Here is a 21,891-nt window from a genome sequence, read left to right as displayed (position 1 = left end):
ATACGCCTTACATCCATGAAGCTCCCATTTCAGTTGAAAAGCTACAATCAGTGAATGCATGCAAGACTAGATCAACTAACAAAACATTTATAACTTGTGGTAAGTGACATGAAAGACCAGAACAATGGCCTGAGGTTAAGAAGAGAATATCTGCTTTTTCTTTTTTTTTTTATAAACATTTTTTTAAAAATTTTATTTATTTTTAGGGAGGGAAGGGAGGGAAGGGGGGGAGAGAGAGAGAGAGAGAGAGAGAGAGAAACATCAATGTGTGGTTGCTGGGGGTTATGGCCTGCAACCCAGGAATGTACCCTGGCTGGGAATCGAACCTGGGACACTTTGGTTCCCAGCCCACGCTCAATCCACTGAGCTATGCCAGCCAGGGCTTAATATCTGCTTTTTCTAAGGTGATCAAAGAATTCTTCTCCAAGGAAGTGAAATGTAAGTTGAGGACTGGAAAAAGATAAGCAGAACCTTGTGATTTGAGGAGTGGACGGAGGAAAAAGACTCTGTACAAAGGTCATGAAGCCGGCAAGCGCCTGCTGTTCGCAGACCTTGAAGAAAACCTGTGTGGACAGGCTAATGGGCAGGTAGGAGAAAAGCCTTTGGTGAAGCTGGTGAGGCAGTTGAAGCCAAAACCTAACGGATCTGTAAACCATGGGGAAAAACGTTCAGATTTTATCCTATGAATAATCCCTCAGCAGATCTAATCAGAAGTATGACATAATCCTGACAAAATCTTATTTGGGCCTTGAGAACCTGACTGGCCACCGAGTATGGAATATAGTGAAAACGAGGAAGAGTAGAGGCAGAAACATCTTCGAGAGTTGCAGACGTTTTGGCTGGAGGATGATGGTGGCATTAGCAAAGCAGAGGAAGAGAAGCAGATTTCATCTGAGCTGTAATTTGACAACAGCATCACAGCCATGACAGGTAGTAAACTGGATGCGGAGGTTGAGAGAAACTGCAGGATTGAGAACTAAGACTGCCGCTCGTGCATCAGGATAAGTGGGCATGCCGTTTACTGCAGTGTTGGTGACTGCCGGGGCAGAGTGAACTCTGGATGGGACAAGAGAACAAGGTTTCCTCAAACTGGAGGTGAGTTCAAGTTCTGCAGACGAGTCCCTTGGGGTACTAGTTAAAAATATCGGTGTCCCATCCCAGGCCCACTGCAGTGAATACTCTCAGTGACAAGCTGAGAAGGCTTTTGTCTTGACACACACTGTGCGTGGTTTTCTGTCATGAGGGAAGTTGGGAAAACATCCTACTACGAGGAAGGAATCTTCATGCAAGGGGGTGCCGTGTGATACAGTGCAGGTTCAGAGGATGGGTTCATTAAGATGGTCAAAGACCCTTGGGCTTCCTTTGCTGAAGCCAATGACCCTGGTCTAAGTACCCAGCATGATACCTGGCACAGAAGAGTCAATCACAGCTTCAACCCAAGGACTACATGTGAGTACAACTTCAACTTACTGCATGAATTGAACTCATTGTTTTGGTTAAGATCAAATTAACTGATATAACATCAATTCTGAAACAATAAAGGTTTTAGGCAGCTTCCTTCTGTCTCCTGCCTCTGCTATCCTGCAGGGCAAAGGATCCCAAACTTTCTTATTTCATGGCACCCTTGTTGTCCCAGTAATTTTTCACAGTGCTCCTAAACCAAAAGGAATACACAGCAGTTCTGTTAAGTAGTTAGCCTCAACAACTCAATAGATGTTTATGTACCAGCAATTTAGTAGCTGCTTGAAAAAACTGTGCACATAAATTGAAAGAAAAAATATTCTTAGTACAATTAGGTACCATTGAAATATGTGTGCTCATGGGCACTGCCCAGTTTAAATCCCGATATCAGACTGGACACCACCCACCTTCATTCCCTGGTCCATATTGACTTTAATGCAGCACTTCCTTTTTCTTACAACCACCACAAAGATAAAAAATTCTGGAAAGACATGCGGTGTGATCTAATGTTAAAACTGTCCGTTGCCTGGAACTAGTAGTTTGTGCCGTATTTGGTCAATAATGCTATTTTTCCTTGAAAATGTATCATGTCCCAAGGAAACCCTGTGAATTTGCTATGGCTCCTTGGGGTGCCCCATACAGTGTTTAGAAACTTCAGCCCATGAGTCTTGGGACCCTTGTCTTTCAGCCGAGGATGGCCCACGGGAGGTTTCCATGGTCTGTGTGTGGAAGTGGCGCACGCCACTTTTGTGTTGAATGGACTACAACTGTCCCTCTGCCACCCCAACCAGCAGAGCCTGGGAAAGGCAGTCTAGCCCCATGCCCAAGAGAAGAGAGGGGAAGGTATGGTGAACAACGAGCTGGCTTCTGCTACATTCCTAGCCCTTGGCACTGAATCCTTTTTGAGCACAATTTTATCAAATGGTCAGAACAGGGAAAAAAAAAAGCATGACTTTGCAACCCACAAGCTGAAATAACAAGGACATCTAAGAAATACATTTGCTACCTGCAACTGCTAAGCAAAGCACTGATTTAGATCAGAATCCCTCAACCATGACACTAGTGCCATGTTGTGGGTGCTGTCACGGGTGCTGCGGGATGTTGAGCTGCATCTTGGCCCCTACCTACTAGGTGACAGCAGCGCTGCCCCCGCTGTAAGCATCCCTAGACATCACCGAATGCTTCCTGGCTGGGGGCACAATTGCCCTGATTAAAATGCACTGATTTACAGGATTAAAAGAAGTTCGAGTTGCTCCCCAATTAAAGAATGCTCAGGAATATTTGGATACATTCAATTTAAGTTTCTCATAGTACAACTCATTGAGTCCACTTTAATCACACCTAAGCTATTTCAGAGGGCCTTTCTATTGCATATTAAGGTACCCCCTCTTTGGGATGAAAGTTTTCATTTTCCTGCCTTCAGGAAGTGTTGACTGCCATGGGCTCACAGCTGAGTCCCGCCCCGCCAGTGTCCTGGCATCTGTCCTTACAGCGGGGGAGCTGAAGCTGCCTTGCCCAGGCCATATCTCTTCCCCAGGGGCCAGTCCATATCCAGTAACTATTGGAGGTGGAGGAGAGGGGAGGGTACAGGTCTGCCTCCTGGCCTCCCAGTGGGGACCTCTCCGACACTTCTGCTGTGCTGGGATCACATGCATTTCAACCCCTCCCTCTGTACGTCTTGTTCTTCCCTGGCTGCTTTAAAGGTGTCGTACCCTGGAGCAATTTCAAATAAACTTCGTGCATCAAAACCTGTCTCTCAGAGTCTATTTCCAGAGAACCTGACTTATAAGACACATCTTGAACCTTGATTTTAACTTAATACAGATAATACCATTATTTCTGTTCCTCTTTTGATGTTGGAAAGATGCCTTTTTCTTTTATTACAGTTCTGCTTAGCCCAGTTCTACCATTTTTGTGCATTAACCATATCCTCATGCATCATCTACAAGTTCAAGTTTCACGACTCTTTAAATGTAGTAGGAACCTAAGGACAGATGCAAGTCTGAATGCAGAATGGTTTTAAATTTTAAAGGCTATTTTACAGTTGTGTTGCCACACCTAATTCCAAAGCAGTTTTCATTGAGACTCACTAATTCTCCCCACAGCATTCTACCTAGACACAGAAACAATTTTTTCTTTGTACACTCATGTCATCTATTTATATACTATTCAATTCAATTATATAATTAGAATTATGTATCACACTTGCATAAACAAGCTTGGGGACAAGGAAAACTAAGGGCAAACTCACATGGTGAGTAGCAGTCACCAGGTGAGTAGTTACCTGGTTGGCCACTGTAAGTCACAGCATCGCTGTGTTTGATGGCACGGAGCTAAGTGAGTAGAAGTGCCTGAGTTGCTGCACCCGCCCAGCTCAAAGACTCAAGGGAATCAGGAATTGATCCACTAATGCTGGGTGGACCAAACAGAATTATACTGTCTCGGGAGATCTGGCGTCCTCCAGGTGAAGAAACCAAGGCTTAGAGAGAGAAATTTGTCTTGGTGATAGCCAACATTAGAAATCAGGTTGCTGACAATTAGATCAGGACTCCTTCTGATATACTACGCCCCAGACCCAGACTAGAGATATCAACTAGGAATTCTAATTCAGTCACAAATTGCAGACTTCTGGTTCCTTGAAAGTGGCATTAAAATGTTTACGTCTGATGCTCATTGGGATAGAAGGGTAATGTGTCTTGATATTTGTTCAGTATTCAGAACTGAGAACCACCTTTCCTGACACTCCAATCAGGCTACCATGAACTGACTCAGGTGATGAGGATTTAGGGAAACGAGTCCACGTATGCAATTATGAAAAAAGCTCTCACCGGTAAATATCAAGCATTTTGTCTGGGGCCACGTTACCATGGTACAATGAATGTTGGCTCTATGCACTGTCTCGAGAGATTACAAAGTAAATAGCCAAATTGTTCTTTTCATATTTTTAAAGAAATTATAGAAAACATTTTCTTCTGTCACTTAGTGAAACTGACAAGGAAAACAATTTCTAAAAATATTTTTTTAGCCTATATGTTAACTATAAAAATTCCCATGAGATAATTGCTCCTTTATTGCAAAGTTATTAAGTCAGTAGCACCTTATTTAAAAATACTGTGCTTATTAATTTTCTTTATTTTTATTGTTGACACTATTGTAAATGTCCCAATTTTCTGCCCTTTGCCCCCTTCCCCTCCAGCCCCAGCCCCCCTTCCCTCTGGCCATCACCACACTGTTGTCTGTGTTCATGGGTAATACATAGATGTTCTCTAGCGAACTGTGCCTTTTTTAAAAAAAATCTTTATTATATAAAATGTCACTGAGTTATTTTGCCCCAAATTAATATATTTTTCTTCTCATGAAAGAGTTGTGTGTATACCTATATATGGTTACACATATGTATATATATTCAATGCATATGTGTATATGTATGTATTATATATACACATGCATGAATCTTAGAATAAACCAACACTTTAGAGAAGTGAATTGTATATTATTTAAGAATAAATTGGGGGCAAATCAAGTACTCAGGATAAATCAAAGAAGTGTTCTAGTTAATACATGCATAGATATTACAAATAACACTGCTATGAATGTACTTGAACATAGCTGTTGGTGCATATATGTACACATTTCTCCTGGTTCTGTGCCCACCGGCAGAATTGCTGGGTCACAGGACACACACATGGGAATTTTAGCAGTCACTAGCAGACGGCTTCCCGCCGGGGCTGTGCCGTGGGGCTCCCACCAGCCATGCTGTGGCCTGCTGTGTGCCCTCGTCCATGTGTAGTCTTTCCTGTGTTCATGCAGGACGGCATGTCGTTGTGGTTTTAACTTGCATTTTCGTGATGACTAACGAATGACTGCTTCTACATATGCTTAATCGTCACTTCGACATCACTGTTGGTAAAGTATCTGTCCAAACCTTTCATCCATTCTTTGATTGGATTGTTGTTCTTTATCATTTTTTTAATTAATGTTCAAAAACAGTTGTCTCCATTTTCCCACCACCTGAAACACCAAAAGAACCTATGCACCCCAATGTTCATAGCAGCACAATTTACACTAGCCCAGTGCTGATTGGATTGTTTATTCTTTGTCACATTGATTTGTAGCAATTCTTTATTTGTGATACGAGCCCCTGATTAGATATACTTATTGCACATATTTTTTTCACTTTTGGGGTAAGCAGTCCTGTTTGTATCAATCCTAGAGCTACTGGATTGTTTCATGGTCAATCAGTTCTTAGAGAGAAACAACACAGGCTTTCGTAATAGGAGACATCGAACCGTTACTGTATGATTTGGGGCAAGTCTCTTCGCTAACTATGAAGGATCTTTCTGCACCTCTTCTAAGGTGGAGCTAACAATGCCATTCACACTGTGTTGTGAGGTTCACAGGAGCCGTTTTGAGTAATAGAGCCTAGTAGAGTGTCCAGAACATATCAGATGCTTAAGACACTTTATAGGATAAAGGGCAAGAAAATATACTTGAATTTCATCTTGAGTGCCTGATACTGGCGATGGGCTTTTAAAGACTCTCAGCTAAGAGTGCAGTGTTCCTGCAGAGCCTCCCCGAGGAAGGCTGCCGGTGCCACTACATCCCCCACCCCGTCCCTTCGGGTGAACTCAAGGAGGTAAAAATCCCGCAACCACCACCTTCTTTTCTTGTCTCTTTAGATGGAGTTCAGAATGTTCTTCCCTCCTGTGGAGGTGGATTGTTTTAGATTTCACAGGAAAATAAAAGCATTGGGAATATTTAGATTTCCAAAAATATCAAAGATACATAGTTTTAAGAGAAACAGATTAATGGGAACCAGTTAATTATTTCCCAAATCTCTTTCTCAGAAATTTTATCAGAGTTTTGATGGATATTTATAACCTAAACACACCAATACTTCCACATTATATTTGTTCTGATAAAATGTTAATGACATTTCTAGTTACAAAGAAAATGCAACTGTGGCCTATTTAGTGTGACGGTGACCAGCCCAGGAGCAGCTGGTGGCTGTGAGGGTTAGCTCTCTTGAGTAATGATGGGACATCATGACCTCAGCCAAACACACAAGAATAGACGTGAGGAACAACTGGGAAAAATATTGTTTTTGGATTTGAGAGTTTTCTAATTATCAAGCAGAAGCTCATTATTAATGTATGCTACTTTTAAAACTCAACACTGTATTTCTCTTGTAGCCACTGATGTTACTCTTCCATGAGGTACCCATTACTTAATGTCTTGAAATTGTAGGCAAAAGATGTTCACTGTGATAGAGGCCAAACAGTAAGAGAAGAATTGAACCACATATTCTTATTTTCAGAGGAGCTACATTAATTACTCTATTAATTACTCTATGTTCTAGAAAGGTAGATTTGATTAGGAGAGAAAAACAGAATTCTACCTTTTGCTTCCCAATAAATGCTTATTGCAACTACTGTATTTTTCAGACTGTAAGATGCACTCCCCCCAAATTTGGGAGGAAAAGGGATGTGTGTCTTACAGTCTGAATGTAGCTTACCTGGCTCCCTGTGGTGCCGGGTGGTGGTGGTGGCGCGGGGTCACAGGAGGCAGGAGCAGGGTCTCTGCTTCATTTCCCTCCTAAATGTGTGTGTGTGTGGGGGGTGCGTTTTATGGTCCGAAAAATACGTAAATACTCCAAGGGATTATTGGAATTGGTATTCTCTCAGGCTATGCAGTGGTTTTAAAAATGCCGCACTTCCATTCCACTTACAGATCTTTGTTTTCCTCCCCTTAGGAATTCATTTAGAAGGAACGGGAAAGTGCCAGGAGGAGAGCACTCACTTTCACCATCGGTTACTATGTAACTAAACTAGTTCCAAGTGGCCTATCGACTCTCAAGATTTAATGGGTGAGTGGGCTGATGAAAACTCTAGGGGTGACGGGGGTTGTGTGAAAGCGGAATTGGGACCACATCCTGGTTTTTAATGATGTTATCCTTCGAGAAACTGTCACTGAATTAATCCTACATTTTCAGTTTTCTGAGGTGCGGCAAGTACTTTGTAATGACCAGGGACCAGGCATACTGTCTGTAGCCAGTTGTTTGAGACGATGTGTTATTGGCAGCTCGGGGAAACCCTGCAGCAAGGTCCTCCTCATCCCCATCAGATCCGCTCGGGGCGTCTGCTGCACCTCACTCCCATGCGGGTTTTACAGTCACATTTGATGAGTTCCTGAATTCTCAATTTAGGCTAGCACTTACTGGTTTAAAACCAAAAATAATATACATTTTAGACACCTGAATATTTAAAATTTCAACTTAGACACTTTAAATTTACTTAGAAACAGACGGAAAGAGGACAACTGTGACGTCATCCCCAAACAATGACAAACGGAAGGCTGCAGCCCGGGACTGTGGGCCTGCAGATTCCACCTGTAGCTACAGCAGTTACTCCCTGTCTAGATAAAGCAGTTCAAGTTTATTATGCAAAATGCCTAACACACACAAAAGGACAGAAAACTACAGTTAATCTCTATAAACATACACCTACCATCTGGATAATCAAGATTTTTCATACTTGCCTCATCTACCTCTTGTTTTTAGTTAAAAAATTTAAAGCACATCTAAGACTTCGTCTAAAGATTTAAAGTTTCCAGTGTGTTTTCATTTTACCACCCACACTCCAAGCAATGGCAGCAGATAATATTATCAGGACTTGATAGGGAAGAAAGCCTAGGCCCAGACTTTTGACTTACCTAAGGTCACCCAAGTACTTAGTAGCAGAGCTGTGGTCACCTGTGTCTTAGCATCACGGCACTCACTGAGATAACTTACCAGTCCCCAGTGTTCCATACTCTTGAGAACTGACCACATGGAAAGGCCACATGTTCAGTCCCAGCTGAAGCTCCAGCTGACTCAGCATTTCCCACCTAGCCTGTGAGGGGGGAAGCCCTTGAGACGGCTCCAGCCCTGCCTGATGGCACCTGCACAGAGACCCTAGGCAAGAGCTACCTGGCTGAGCCCGGCCAACCTCAGAACCCAGACAGACAAAAAAAAAAAAAGTGGTTGTTTTAAGCCCCTGGGTCTTGGCTAATTTGTTACCTAGCAGTGGATAACTAATGTAGTGACCATATGTATTGGATTACCTAGGACAGTCCTGATTTAAATTATTTCTTCCAGTTATCAGATACAACAGCAAATAATTACATCGTACCTGTGATACACCAGGCATTGTTCTAAGTGCTTATGTCCCCTTCCTTCTCACAGGGGTCCATGAATTAGGTACTATCATCATCCCATTTTACAAATGAGAAAATTGAGGCACAAAGAGGTCCAAGTTCACATAATTTACAATATTTTTTTTTGCCAACTTTTGAACCAGGTGGTATGGTTCCAAAGTCCACACGCTTACGTGTTATCCTAAGTTGCCCCAGACCCTGCTGGGCTATTTATCAGGCCATTTTGCCCAATTCTGTGTCCCTGATATCCAGTAATTATGACAATACAGAAAGAAGAGCAAAGTTAATTTAACCCAAATGAATTCATCTAAGACGTATTCACTCTTTGGTTTTTCTGTTTGACTCTTTAAAACAAACACTCAAGAGACTTAAAGCAAAGCAACACAAAACAAACGAATCCTCCTAAAATGTTTTTTCTTAAAATGAAAATTTCTTGAGCAAACCAGAAAATGTAAAGAGCAATAGTCAACCCACTTATGTACGGATCATCACTAGGGGGCGTGTTTCTCACTGAGCTGCCGTCACTATTTCACTCTGTGACGAAAACAAGGACTTTAGGGAGGTTCGTGAAAACAAGTCCAAATCTGCCTCTAGGCAGCTGAGGGCAGCGGCGTAGGTAAGTTAAATGTGTGTCCTGTTTTCTCTACCATATCCTCTTTGCTTTTCTCTTTGGGTGACACAATTGGCTTGATACTTCCTCATAAATTTAATCCAGCAAGTATTTACTGAGCTCAGAATTTCCTTATAGGTGTATCATGTATCAGTAGACTGTATCACAGTGTGTTCCTCCCATGATGTTATCAATGGAGGAAGGTTGGGGCCAGGGATTTGAGCCTTGTAATGGGAGAAGCTTTAACAGTTCTTGGATTTTCCAAGCAGGGGCAGGGAGAAGCTTGCTTCAGGGGGGTGGACCACCATGAGCAAAGCTGGGAGGTGTTAGTAGAATTCAGGTAACCGAGAGTAGGCCCCATGTCAGAGAACCTTTTCAAGAGAGCAGCAGCCAGGGAGATTTGGGTGGAATGGAGATAAAGGTTTGTCAACACGTAGGGAGCACCTAATTATAGCTGATCAAGTCACGCACTTTATATATTATTTAATCTTCACCCAAATCTCTGGTGGCATTGGGAAACTGCCAATACCTAAAGGTCCCTAGAAAAGGTTAGGACTCAAACTCAGTGAAAAAATCAACTGCAGAGAAGTATTAGCTTCAGCTTTTCATCTCCTATTGTGGGATGGAATGCTTGGGCTCCAGTTAAAGGAATTTCTCCATCAGGGGAACTCTTTAGAGCCACAAGTTCAAAGATGGCTTGTTATTAAGCAGCCGACACTACTTTCAGAGCTGCAACCTACACAACACAGTCCTACTGTGTAATTTCCAGAGAAATCCATCCACGTACCCTCTGGGATTTGCTCTGTGCTAAAGGCAGGACGAGGTGCTGTCCATGTCTGGAACTGGTGAAAAGAGCAGAATGACCTCGGGGTCAGCAAACCGTTACAATGTTCCATTAGCGGGGCTGTTTCTCTGTCCACGTGGGAGACATTACTACTCTACCTACTTCAAAGGTTGTTAGTGACAATGAAAACTATTTAGACAACCATTTCTGTGACAATGAAGCTTTGCTTTTTTATTTTTTCACCCTGGACAATTCCATTTAAAACAATCCATTTCATTTTAACACAACTTGAAATTTTCAGTCACTTTTCAGAGAGTTGGGATTGGGCTTGGAGGGGCCAATTTTTAATTTCTTTTTATCAGAATGATAACCATAGAGAGAAAACTAAATGTGGATCCCAAACGCCCAAGTTTGGGGTCCTGGATGGCTCACTGAGGGGTCGAAGGTGACCTCTCGCTTATTTGAACCTCAGGTACCTGCAGTTCCCTCGTTGCCTACCTCATGGGCTGATGTCAGGATCTGATGTTTAAATAAAAAAAGGCAGTGCTTTGTAAATTATAAAGAATTCTGGCGATGTTGGTGCAGTATGTAGAGCTGTTCTTGTATGATTACAAGCTGGTGCCACCCATCCATATTAACAAGATATTTTTGTCATCTCATCTGACTCATTTAACAGGAACAAGCTGTGCATAAGCCAGTACACAGGCTGACCTATTAATCACATCCTGCTCTCCTCTGAAAACTCCAGTGTGTCTGTCATGTGCTTAGCCAAACAAAACACTGAGAAGCAGTATATACTCCTTCATCCGTTTATTTGTACAGTATCTCCATTTCCTGAGATCCTGGCCTTTGGTGTCATACGTGTGTGCTCAGAGTTGAAAGTGTAAAAGAAGCAGTTGACTTTTCATGAAGATTTGAGTATTGAAGTTTTCATGAAGATTTGAGTATTGAAGTTTTACTGAGATACGAAAAAATTACACATTCTTCCTCTTCCTCAACAACCAAATAAAATATGGCTTATATCATTCATGTATGTAGATTTGCCATATGCATAATATAGCCATACTTAGAGCTCTGAGAATTTTTTAGATAACGCAAACTGTCCTTGTTAGCTACAATTCTATCTCCAATGTAAAAAAGTAAATAGTACTATTGCTATTGAAGAATACTTATGGGCACCAAGACAAACAATTCCTAGTAGACTGCCTTTCATATCCACACATTTTTTACTTTCTTTGAAGCGGAAGTTGATCCTCCAAAGAGACTTTGTCTGGAGAGAACATTGTTTTGTTTTCCAGGGCATTGTGTCAAGTAAGCAAGCCAGTAGGCACACCTTATTCTTTTTGTCTTTATTAGTAACATTTATTTAAAGAATTTCTCAGAATAAATGCTGCTTGGGAAAACACTTTTCATTTTAATATGCAGAAGTGACTTGTACTTCAGAATTTAAAGTCTTGTACTTCAGAGAGCCCAAAGCACAACAAAAGAGTTATTTTATCAGCTAATCACATGCTGCTGAACCTGATTTAAGCCTGCACCGCTGCTCCTATAACATCTTACAAATCACGGTCTGCACTTCAGTGGGCTCCATGCAATGTGCTGGTGGAATCTATTTCTGTTGTTAAAGACCTTCCTACCTCGGGAGTGACATTAATGATTATCTCTCCTTTTCACATGGGCGCCCACCAGCTGAACTGCCTAGGTGACTTCCTGCCCACTTGGGTGATTAGAGTTTTGCAATCGACACTGACTTGGGCAGCAGGATCAATTTCCCCTCCTCCACCAGGCAGGTTCCTCCTTCAGTGTCTGGCACCCTAAGGACTGAAGCAGGGCAGCAGCATCACCTTTACCTGCTTCTCTTTAAGGATTAGAATTTCTCATTGAATGAATGTGAAGGCAGCAGGACACTGCTTCATTTTTAGGTGAACATGAACATGAAGCATCAGATCTCCCTGGAAGTGGGCTGCTGATGCCTGAATGCTAAGCCACTTCACTGAGACCAAAATGGGTGGTGGGTCCAAGATGGAGGCAGAAGAGGGCACTGAGCTTGGCCCCTCCCAGGAACACCTGGCATCGACACCCATAGTTAGAACACTGCCTCTTGAGAGACAACTGAGAGCCAGTCGGGCAGCTTCTGCACAACAAACGAAAGAGAAACCACATAGCGAATGTGGGAGAACCACGAGAGCTCTCTGGGAGCTGAGGGAACTACCCAGGACTGAGGAACTGGTTAGTGCCATTGTTTAATTCTCCCCTGCACTTGGGTAGTGGGCAGGAGCTCCATCCAGGTTCTCTGGCCAACCTACAGGGCCTCTGTAGCATGCCCCGAGATACCCCCACCCCTGAGCTGTGTCCAGCAGAACAGGAAGGCACCAGGGCATGCATACAAAGACACCCTCCACCCAGAGACTGATCCAGCGGACATGACAGGGTGCTGCTGCGCACACCTACCGGGCTGCACATGTACATGGGGCTACCAGCCGGGAGACACTACAGAGCTAGCAAAATGCTGAGGTGTCCACACCCAGGGTCGCCTCACTTAGAGAAAGTGTGGAGATAGTGGGGTGCTGCTACATGTATGTGTGGGCCTGCCCTGCCCAGAGAGAGCTAGCAAAGCATTGAGGTGCCCACATATAGGGCTGCCCCATGCAGAGTGAGTAGGGTGCTATTAATACATGGATGTGGGGCACGGATGTGGGGCTGCCCCCCCAAAGAGGGCACAAAACTAGCAAAGGGCAGTGGTGTACACACAGGGCTGCCAATCCCAAGGAAGTATGAAACTAACAAAGCATTGCAGCACCGGCATGTGGGTTTCTCTGTGTGGAGATAGTGGGGTACTGCTGGACACAGGACTATTCCATCTAGAGAAAACACAGAGCTAAAAGGGCATTGAGACAAAGACAATCAGAGCAGTCCCACCCACACCCTGCCTGGGCAACAGACAATTAAAGCAACAGAACATGCTGTGCACACACTGGGCAGCCCCATACATACCAGGCAGTTCTGAGTGGATCAAAAGGGAAAGGAAACTGGCACACACCAGGCTGCCCTGCCTGGAACCCAGTCCTTCTGGTCAGGCAACACACCAGGCCCTGCTTGTGCCACCCTGAGTACAACCAGCCTGCCAAAGTGGTCTGGCACACAGTCTGCACGGAGGCCACTTTATCGACAGTAGGAGAGACAGAAGAGTTCAGGGAACACACAGAGAAAGTCAAACAAAATGCCACAAATGAGGGAACAATAAAAATCCCCAGAGAAAAACTTGAATGAAACAGAGATAAGGAATTTGTCTTAATTCTTTATAAAAGAATTAAAAGAGATAGTCATAATGAAACTCAACAAACTTGACAGTAGGATAGGGAACTCAGAGAGCACTTCAACAGAGTTAGAAAATGTAATAAAAATCAGAGATGAAGAATAAAATAACTGAAACAAAGAATACATTAGAAACAATAGCCCAGATAATTGGTTAACACAGAAGAATAGTTTAGCAACCTGGAAGACGAAATAGTGGAAATTACCCGATAAGCAAAATGTAAAAAGAATTCAAAAAAGAAGAGAGTACATGGGACCTCTGGGATAACATCAAGTCTTCTCATATTTGCATGACAGGGATTCAGAAAAGTGAAGGGAGAGAGAAAGAGGAAGCAAGTATATTTGAGGAAATAATGACTAAAAATTGATCTAATCTGTGAAGGAATCAGACATCCAGGTCTGGGAGGCACCGAGAGTTTAGAATAAGATGAAAACAAAGATGCCAACACCAAGAGGTATTTTAATTAAAATGGCAAACCTTAACGATGAAGGGCCAATCGTGATGGCAGCAAGAAGGAAATAAGTCACATACACCAGATATCCCATAAGGCTATCAGCATTTTCCTCAGAAGCAGTTATACCAGGCCAGAGGGAGTGTCAGGAATATTTCAGATACTGACAGAAGGGAACCCATGGCCTAGAACACTGTATCTGGCCAGGTTATCAATCAGAATTGAAGGAGTTCCCCACCATAACCAGCTTTACATGAAAAAAAAATTATTAATTTTATGCAAGAAAGACCATAACTGGAAATAAGAAAATATAGAAAAGGAAAAAAAATGTCATTGTTAAAGGCAAATATGTAATAAACATGGTGAATCAACCACATCAAAAGCTAATATAATGATTAAAGAGCAAAAGTAACAAAGTTAACCATAACTACAATGAGTACTCATGGCACACACAAAACAAAAAGACATAAAACATGACATCAAAACCAGAGTAGGGCAAGATTAAAAATATAATGCTTTTAGAATGTATTTGAACTTAAACGCCTATCAGTTTAAAATAGGCTGTTATAGAAACAGATGGAAATATGTGAACCTCATGGTAACCATAAACCAAAAATCTACAAAAAATACACACACAAAAAAGAAAGGAAACCAGTTAAAATACTGAAGAAAACCAGCAAATCAAAAGGAAAGGGATCAAGAGAAGAAAGGAACACAGGAGAACAACAATTAAAAAACAATGAAGAAAATGGCAATAAGTATATACCTATCAATAATTACTTTAAATATAAATGGACTAAATGCTCCAATCAAAAGATACAGTGTGGCAGAATGGACAAAAAAGTAAGACCCACATATGTTGCCTAAAAGAGACTCACTTTAGACAGAAAGACACACAGGGACTAAAACTGAAGGGATGGATATTCCATGCACATAGAAACAAAAAGAAACAGTGGGTAGCAAAACTCATATCAGACCAAATAGACTTTAAAACAAAAAATGTAGGAGACAAAGAAGGATATTACATAATGATAAAATCAATCTAAGAAGAGTATATAACGATTATAAATATCTGTGCACCCAACATAGAAGTGCCCAAGTATATAAAGCAAATATTAGACACAAAGGCAGACATTAACAGTGATACAAAAATAATTGGGGACTTTGATACTCCATTTACCTCAATGGATAAATCATCAAGACAGGAAATTAAGAGGGAAAACATGGTCTTAAATGCCACATTATCCCAGAACATTTCATCCCCAAACTGCAGATTACACATTTTTCTCAAGTACACACAGAACATTTTTCAGCATATGGCACATACTAAGCCACAAAACATGCCTCAAATTCAAGAAAACTGAAATTTTATCAAGCATCTTTTCTAACCACAATTCCCCAAACTAGAAATCAACTACAGATTAAATGACATGTTACTACTAAACAACCAATGGGTCAAAACAAAACAGTAAATCAAAAACTACTTTGATATAAATGAAAATGAAAAACAACATGTAAAATTTATGGGATACAGGTTCACCTTGAGAAGCAGGAAAACACCCCCAAAACAACCTAATTTTACACTTAAAAGAACTAGAAAGAGAATAACAAATAAAAAAGTAAGTAGAAATAAGGGAATAATAAAAATCAGAGTGGAAATAAAATTGAGAATATAAAAAATAGAAAAGAACAGTGAGACTGACAGCTGGTTATTTGGAAGGATAAATAAAACTGACAAACTCTTACCAAGACTCATCAAAAAAAAAGGAGTTCAAATAAATAAAATCAGAAATAAAGGAAAGATTATAACTGACATGACAGAAATACAAAGAATTATTGAAGAATATTATGAATGAAATGCCAACAATTGGACACTCTAGAAATAATGGATAAATGTCTAGAAACAATACTACCTTCCAAGGCTAAACCAGGAAGAAACATAGAATTGGAACAGACCAAATACTAGCAATGAACATGAATCTGTAATTTAAAAACTTCCAACAAAGACAAGTCCAGGGCTATATGGCTGACAGGTAAATTCTACCAAACGTTTAAAGAAGAAATAGTACCTATCTTTCTCAAACTACTACAAAAAATTGAAGAAGGAGGAATGCTACCAAATTCATTCTATGAGGCCCTGATACCAAAACTAGACAGACACTGAAAAAAAAAAGAATCATAGGCTAATATTCCAGATAAACCTAGATACAAAAATTCACAACAAAATACTAGCAAAACAAATCCAAGAATACATTAAAAGGATTATAAACTATCATCAAGTGGTTTTAACATCCACAAAACAATTACTATGATTCATCACATCAATGACACCAGGGATAAAAATTATATGATCATACTAATAGATATGGAAAAAGAAAGCATTTGACAAAATATACATCCATTATAAAATCTCTGAACAAAGCAATTATAGAGGGAATTTACATCAAGATGATAAAGGCTATATATGATAAGCCACAGCTAACATCACACTGTGATGCAAAGCTGACAGCTTTTCTTCTAAGATCAGGAATAAGACAAGGATGGTTACTCTCCCTGCTATTTTTCAATATATGAGTAATACTGGAAGTGAGAGCCACAGCAATCAGACAAGAAAAAGTAATAAAAGGCATGCAAATTGGAAAACAGTAAAATTGTCACTATTTGCAGATGACATGATACTATATACAGAAAACTAAAGAATTCACCAAGGGGTTGATACCCAATATATAGAAAGAACTCATACAACTCAAGAACAAAAAAACTATCCAATCAAAAAGTGGGCAGAGGACATGAAGAGGGATTTCTCCAAAGACATGGAGATGGCCAACAGACATTTAAAGATGCTCAGTGTCACTAATCATCAGGGAGGTGCAAGTTAAAATTACAATGAGATAATACCTCCTATAATCAGAATGGCTGCAATCAAAAAGTCAACAAAAAATGTGTTGCTGAGGATGTGGATAAAAGGGAATCCCTGTGTAGTGTTGGTGGGAATGAAATTGGTGCAGCAACTATGGAAAACAGATTCCTCAGAAAAATGAAAAAGATCCAGCATACAACCCAGCAATTCCACTTATGAATAACTCAAAGAAAATGAAAACACTAATCTAAAAATATGTATGCACCCCATGTTCCCTGTAATGCTATTTATGATAGTCGAGATATAGAAACAACCTAGCTGTCCATAGATACACAAATGGATAAAGATGTAGTATTTACATACAATGAAATATTACACAGCAATAAGAATAAAATCTTGCCATTTGTGACAACATGGATGGACCTAGAGTGTATTGTACTAAGTGAAATAAGTCAGGTAGAGAAAGACAAAGACTATGGTTTCACTTATATGTACAATATAAAAAACAAATGAACCCACAAAACAAAAGGTAGAGAGCAAAGGGATGATTGTCAGATGGGAGAAGTAGAGAGATGGGTTAAAAAGATGAAGGAAAATATAATCAATAATAGTGTGATAACTTTGCACAGTGACAGGTGGTCACTAGACTTAGGGTTGTGAACAAATTGTAAGATATATAAATGTCGAATCACTATTTTGTACTCCTGAAACTATTAAAATATTGTATGCTAGGTATACTTTAACTTAAAAACATTGATTGTGCCCTGGCTGGGTGGCTCAGTTGGTTGAAGCATTGTCCTATACACCAGAAGGGTTGCAGGTTTGATTCCTTGTCAGGACACACACCTGGATTGTAGGTTCGATCCTGGTCTGGGTGTGTGTGGGAGAGAACCATTCAATGTTTCTCTTACACATTGTTGTTTCTCCCTTTCTTTCTCTCTCTCTCAAGTCAATGAACATATCCTCAGGTGAGGATTAAAAAATAAATATAAAAAAAGCGCTGGTTGTGCCATGGTAGGTCAGTTGGTTAGAGTGTCGTCTGGGCACACTAGAGTTGCAGGTTTGATCCCTGGTCAGGTCACATGTAAGAATCAACCAATGAATGTATAACTAAGCAGAACAACAAATCAATGTTTCTCTCTCTCCTTCTTTCTTCCTTCCTCTCTCTCTAAAGTCAATTAGTAAAAAAATGTTTTTTAAACAGAAAGCTGATTGACATTAGCATCTTACTTATGTCCCACATGGTACCAAATGGTCTTGTCTTCTCTGCCTGAGTGGCTGGGCATGCGTGATACAAGGCATTGAGGTTCCTGACTTCTCCAGCTCTGCAATGCGAGTGCTCAGCCGGCTGTGTGACATTAAAAGAAAGATCTACCAGCATCTACCTCAAAATCTAATAGTTACATCGACCACTTAACACATACCTGCAGGGGCACTGCATGTTACTTTGTGAAGTCTAATGTTTCAATGAGATCAAAAAAGTATTTTATAATATTAATTTATTATTAGTTGCAAATTCTTTTATGCATATATAAACAAAGCAGTAGCTGTTCATAGACTGGTTCCATTAACTGAAATAAAACTTTGAAAATACTTAAATGAAGCCAATTCTTTGTTGCTCTCATTAAAGGCTTTGTAATAATCAGGTTAATTTTTGATACTCATTAAAGACTTCAAAATAGATAATTGGGATAATCTTTGATATTCTACAATTGAAATAATAGTTGCAGTTATCAAAATTTATAAACATTTTATATATACAGAGAATAATTCAACTGTACAATTTTTGTTAGGAGGCTAATCTTGAATATATAATAAATACTTCATTATGGCATTATGTGCTTTTTAAATTTTCTGACCTATGTCAATTGGATTTTAGTATATTTGAGAATCTAGATAAGTGCTTTTAACATTAATTGTCATTAAATTGTATTGAACATTTGCAAATGAGTTCTCTAAATTTCAGCAACATTTTGTTCAAAATCGTTTAAAATGTCAAATTGAAATATTCAGTAAATGAAGTGCCAGAACACTCTAGCTTTTGAAGCTTTTATTGAATTGCTATTATTGCAAAAAAGCTTGAAAACAGGAGAACATTAAAATTTATTGTTTAATAGCAAGGGGATGATTGAACAAATTGAATAATAAGAGCATAACTGGTATATATTAAAATTTGAAATTCTATAATTGTGCTATAGAATAGTACTTTCCAATTTGTAAAAAACCAATTTTTGTTTTAATCAATCCTTCACAAAATAATACTTTTGTAAAGTTCAATAAGTGTTAACAGAAAAATGAAATGGAGAAAAGAGACATATAAAATTCCATTCACATTTTTATCATTAGCTTATTTGGACATAAAATTACATAACAGAGAAAAATAAAGCAATTACTATAATTACACAAGTTGTTCATTGAGACTATGCATATAGGCAACTACTATGTAGAAATCCTACTAGACACCTAACTATACATCATTCTGCAGTTGTAATAAAAGTATGATTTAAATATGGTTTCCCACATTAAACATCTATGCATACTTTCAATGAACAACAGTATATCAATATTTAAAGTTTTTAATGTGACAGTTGAGCTTGCCCTTTGATTATTAATTTGTCTCATGTAGGTTGGATTGACAGCAATGTTACTGCAAAAGATAATATATGTCTAAACCATTTCTTTTTTTTTTAGTGTAAAAACACAGACTGGTAGTTGCAGAGCAGTCATGGGGATGTAAAGAGCAGCATAAGGAATCTAGTCAATAATATTGCAATAAATATGTTTGGTGCCAGTTGGGTGCTGGAACTATCAGTAGGAACACTTTGGACTGTCTAACCACTATGCTGTACACCTAAAACTAATAGAAAATCATATTGTATTGTAAACTGTACTCATTGAATGTAAACCGTAATTGAAAAAAATTTAAATTTAAAAGAATAATTTTAAAAAACCACAGTAGAGTAACCAGTCACAAATATGTTGATGGGAATGGAGGAAGAGATTTAAAAAAAAAATTCAGTGAACTTGTTATTATTTTTAACTTTTATCCAAAATCAAGCAAATTATACTATATTTTTAAAATTCATACCTAATCCTTTATGGATAACTAGTTCTGACAATTTGTTCTATGAAGTTATAAATTTGTTATGAAAGTAATGAATTTCCTGTGCAGGATCTTTTGTGATAGTAAATGAAATTCAAAAGATTCCATCAAATTAATGAAGTGTTTGGTGATAAACTTTTGAACAAGATTACAATATCAAGATGTACAGTATGCAGTGTTATTGTTTTATTGACTCGGTAATCATTTAGATTTACCCACATTTATTCTTTCATTGCTTTACATTTCTCCTGAATCTGAGTTTCCTTTTGGAATGATTTTCCTCTACTTGAAAACACCCTTTAGTACTTCCTTTAAAATAAATCAGCTATTAACAAAATTTCTTTAGTATGTCTCCATTTTTGGAGAATCTTTTTGCTGGGTAAAGAGATTTATTCTGTAAATGGCACTGCCAATTTATACGCTCTTTCTAAGGCATATTCCCTGAAATTCCAGAGGATTTCCCTCTCCATAATCAGGTTATAGATAATTAGTACAGTTTTTTTAAATTTGTCTTTTTTTAAGATTTTATTTATTTATTTTTAGAGAGGGATGGGAGGGAGAGAGAGAGAAACATCAATGTGCAGTTGCTGGGGACCGTGGCCTGCAACCCAGGCATGTGCCCTGACTGGGAATCGAACCTGAGACACTTTGGTTCGCAGCCCGCGCTCAATCCACTGAGCTACACCAGCCAGGGCGATAATTAGTACAGTCTTAAAGAGAAGCATATACTTAAAGCAGACATACTTTGAAGACTTCTGCAAAGCCTCAGACTCCTCATGGTCCCAACATTTTCTCAATATTGGGAAGATTTGGGGAATCAACCCATTAAAATTCAGACTGATCTAACCAACCCATTACCCAAGTTGTACAATATCCTTTGAAATCAGAACCAAAGGAAAGATTAAAGTCCATAAAATAAACACCAATAGCAAAAGGATGTAATATGCCTTGCCCTATCTCTTGAATTAGTCCTAACCTGCCTTAGAGAAGAATTCAAGATATTAATAGAATGATTACACCTCACCTTCCAGGATTACTTGATCCTCTGGATAAAATTCTATAGTCATCACTCTGTACTGGTCAGAGAGTCATTTTCTTTCCATGGGCCCCTTCTTGTACCTACTAGATTGTCCCCCCTGCCCCCACATTATTAACACTAACTTCCAGTCATGAGAAAAAAAAGAGGACCCAGACCCTGGAAGAACAAAATGTTTCTGCAAAAGTCATTACCATAATGTTCAGAGCGACCAGGAATGCAATAGTGTTCAGAGTAAATCTTGGGGCCATTTTTTCTGCATAGTTAACTTTTTCTCCTCATAGTCTCTTTAACTGCTTTATAGAAGCTACTCAACTCCAGGGGATCTGGCCTTCCCCACACAGGTAATTGGCACACCTGTCACATTAAGTGATTTGTATAATATCATATAGTCTGTGCTCCCTAGGATACTACTTTCTGATATGAAGCCAATCGTTTGCTTGCGCATCAGACAAACAACCCTTATGAAAGAGGCCTCTTTGCAGCATGTGCCCAGGAACTTAGAAAGCAAAGCCACATTGTGTAGTCTGGAGAATTATTCAGAACAGAGATTTTCAATTGCTGTGCTACAAGAAGTTTTCAAACACTCAGTACCTGACTATATAGTCAGGGGCACTGACCTCTTTTCCCTTCGATCGACAAATATAAAAAATGACAACAGCCAACATAACAATAGCCATCTAATGTGAATGAAATCAAAATTATACCTATCTTTTTCAGATCAGCAAAAATTTTATTTTTTGGTGTACCATGGAATTTTAGTAATTAGTTTATGTGTGCCATGAGATAGAAAAGGTTAAAAATCACTGATTCAGAATAATCATTAATTTACTTTTGTATGTACACTGCCCAAACAATAGTTCCTATTAAGGGGTTTATAAAATTGGAAAAAGTGGTAAGAAAGTTATATAATTGGGAAGGGTGGTAAGGAGTTCAATCTTTTTTTTAACATTTTTTTATTGCTGTTCAAGTACAGTTTTCTGCCTTTTCCCCCTACACACCCCCACCCGAGCCCTCCATTCCTCCCTCCCGTTTCCACACCCCCTTGTTACTGTCCATGTGTCCTTGACAGTTGT

This window comes from Phyllostomus hastatus, unplaced genomic scaffold (genome assembly GCF_019186645.2).
Source record: "Phyllostomus hastatus isolate PE091 unplaced genomic scaffold, TTU_PhHast_1.1 phas_contig_29, whole genome shotgun sequence".
In the NCBI taxonomy this organism is placed as follows: Eukaryota; Metazoa; Chordata; class Mammalia; order Chiroptera; family Phyllostomidae; genus Phyllostomus; species Phyllostomus hastatus.
The sequence above is the reverse complement of the archived record's forward strand: the minus strand, read 5'-3'. Positions refer to the sequence as shown.